The sequence below is a fragment of the Boleophthalmus pectinirostris genome, unplaced genomic scaffold (assembly GCF_026225935.1).
Source record: "Boleophthalmus pectinirostris isolate CB_2022bp ecotype Guang Dong unplaced genomic scaffold, ASM2622593v1 HiC_scaffold_1252, whole genome shotgun sequence".
Taxonomy (NCBI): domain Eukaryota; kingdom Metazoa; phylum Chordata; class Actinopteri; order Gobiiformes; family Gobiidae; genus Boleophthalmus; species Boleophthalmus pectinirostris.
The window spans coordinates 1-3,049 of record NW_026571031.1 but is presented as its reverse complement, the minus strand read 5'-3'; the positions used below and the strand labels follow the sequence as shown (position 1 = coordinate 3,049).

Below are 3,049 nucleotides of genomic sequence, written 5' to 3'. Positions count from 1 at the left end.
CGCCGCAAAATCTCAGTCACCTCAGATTGTGCGCTGACCCTACGTCAATGGAGTAGACCGAATTTTCTGACACAGGGCGTGCCATTAGGCACAATATGTGCTCGGTCGGTAATAACCACAGATGCATCTCAGTGGGGCTGGGGTGCCACACACGAGGGCGGATCGGTGAACGGTCAATGGAACTCGAGCCAACGAGCAGTACATATCAATGTTCTGGAACTGATGGCTGTTTTCCTAGCTCTGAAGCATTTTCTACCTTACGTGGAAAATACTCATGTGTTAGTCAGGACGGACAACACAACAGTGGTGGCCTACATAAACAAACAAGGGGGTTTGCGCTGTCCTCAGTTACACAGGCTAGCACACAGACTGATACTCTGGAGCCATGTCAATCTGCTTTCTCTCAAAGCCACACATGTGCCTGGAGTAGAGAACCGAGGGGCGGATCTACTGTCCCGGGGTCACCCTCGTTACGGAGAGAATGGAGACTACATCCAAACGTAACGAAACAGATCTGGCAACGCTACGGTCACCCAGTAGTGGACCTATATGCGTCCAGAGAGAACGCCCAGTGTCCCCTGTTCTTTTCCCTGAACGATGCGGACGCCCCGTTGGGGGTGGACGCACTCGCGCACCCATGGCCACGCGCTCTGCTTTACGCGTTTCCCCCGTTGGCACTAATATCCCCAATGCTGGACAGGGTGAGAAGCAAGGGTCTCATGGTTATTCTGATAGCGCCCAACTGGCCACAGAAACACTGGTTAGTGGAAATGACGCAAATGCTTTATACACAACCTTGGCCCCTTCCGCTACAGAGAGACTTGCTGATGCAAGCACAGGGAGAGATTTTTCATCCCCACCCAGAGCGGCTGGCTCTTTGGGCCTGGCCCGTGAGGGGTTGAACATGACAACGAGTGGCTTACCCCATAACGTTGTCATGACTATTCAAAGTGCTAGAGCCCCTTCCACGCGTACATTGTATGAAGCAAAGTGGCGTGTGTGTTTGAGGACTGGTGCGGTACAAATGATGAAATCCCTTTTCAGTGTTCTGTGGGCACGGTGTTAACGTTTCTACAGGTGATGGGGGTAAAGCCTTTTTCTACGGTAAAAGTTTATTTAGCCGCTATCTCTGCATGCTATGTTGGTATTAACGGCAAGACAGTGGGACAGCATCCTCTGGTCTGTCGTTTCATGCGCGGAGCGCGACGCTTACGTCCCGTTACAAAGCCCTTGTCTCCAGTGTGGGACATGCCTTCGGTGTTGGATGCGCTGTCAGGACCTCCCTTCGAGCCGTTGTTGGAAGCGGAGCTGAAGATACTCTCGCTTAAAACAGCGCTGCTTATGGCACTGGTTTCAGCTAAGCGTGTTGGTGATCTGCACGCACTGTCAGTGCATCCATCATGTTTGCGGTTCGGTCTTGGGGATTCCAGAGTGTCATTGCGCCCGAACCCGGCTTATATCCCTAAGGTTATGGACTCATCTTATGCGTCCCTACCCTTGGAACTTACTGCCTTTTGCCCGCCTCCGTTTATGTCTGAGGAGCAACAGCGGCTGCATTCACTGTGTCCTGTGCGCGCTCTGAGAGCTTATGTGACCAGGACCTCATCTTTCAGAAAGGCAGAGCAACTGTTCGTTTCATGGTCTGGACCTACCAAAGGTAAGCCGATAACTAAGCAACGTCTTTCTCACTGGATTGTGGAAGCGATTGCGTTGTCTTACACGGCTAAGGGCCTCGAACCTCCAGCTGGCTTGCGTGCGCATTCCACTAGGGGTATGGCTACTTCGTGGGCGTTGTTTAGAGGAATATCGCTACAAGAGGTTTGTGAAGCCGCTTCGTGGTTTTCCCCTACAACGTTTATGAGGTTCTACAGACTCGACGTTACTGCACCTCGTTTAGCTCATGCTGTGTTGAGTGTAAACTTGTCGGTGACGCTGAGCACCCGGACATGATTGTTGGTCACGTATCATCGAGGTTGGCTTGTCCGTCAATTCGGGAGTAAATATATCCCATATGTGAGATACCGAACAAATGCTTGAAAGAGAACTTAAGGTTACGACCGTAACCCCGGTTCTCTGATAGCATGCGTGAGGTATCTCACCGGACTGCCCTTCTTGCTTCTTGCTGTTAACCTTGAATGACGCTGTGGCGCACGGCAGCTGGTTATGTAGGGGGCTGCCCCTTGTGGGCCAGATGTGGCCAGCCAATCGGGGCTGGCGTAGCGATAAAGTGCTTCTGAGGGTTACGCGGGGAGGCGTACCCCATATGTGAGATACCTCACTCATGCTATCAGAGAACCGGGGTTACGGTCGTAACCTTTAAGTTATGTCAGTATTCGGGTTACTGCGTATACATGCGCACTGAGAAACCGGTGTACAAAAGGCCCTTTGAGTTCTAAGTTCTTGTTAGTTAAGTTTTCTTGTTTATTGTAATCTGTGGAGGGTCCACTAGAGGGCGCACTGACCTCCTATATTGTCTAAATTGTGACTGGGGAAAAACGTGGTTCCTGTAAAATGGAGTTTACTTTAGATTAGCAGATTGGGTTTTGGAAGTGTGCGTTTATGACTGCAGTAAGTTTGTACCTTATTATTATGTGTTTTAGTTTCCTATTACTGTTTCATTGTATGTTTGTTGTTTATTACAATTAGTAATTGAATGTTTTATTTCTGTTTATTCCTAGAAACCACACACCCATATGCATACTACTCATGTTCAACCCCATCAATGTGTACCTCCTTATGTCAATACAAGAGCCTGAACGCCACCATTTGTCTCCTCATTTCCTCCTCCTACTGAATATTCATCTGGGCCTTAAGAGGTGTTCTGGCCGACACCCCAGAGCAGTGACAGCTTTACACCCGAACCAGTGCCTACAGTCCACTCTAGTTGAAGTTCCTACCCAACATTAATGGTCCTTCGAGCCGGATAAGCTGTCTCTGCTCTATCAAGATGGATGATATTCAGAACTATTCGACCCACGGAGCACGCCCCCGCCGCAAGGTACGTCGGCCCCTCCATTATGAAGATTATGAGATTAATTTACCAAGACTC

General features: G+C 49.7%; 1 pseudogene; it reads left to right on the top strand.

The window, feature by feature from the left end:
- Positions 1-481: 481 nt before the first annotated feature.
- LOC129407598 (uncharacterized) lies at positions 482-1,950 on the top strand (annotated as a pseudogene).
- The last annotated feature ends 1,099 nt before the right edge of the window (positions 1,951-3,049 follow it).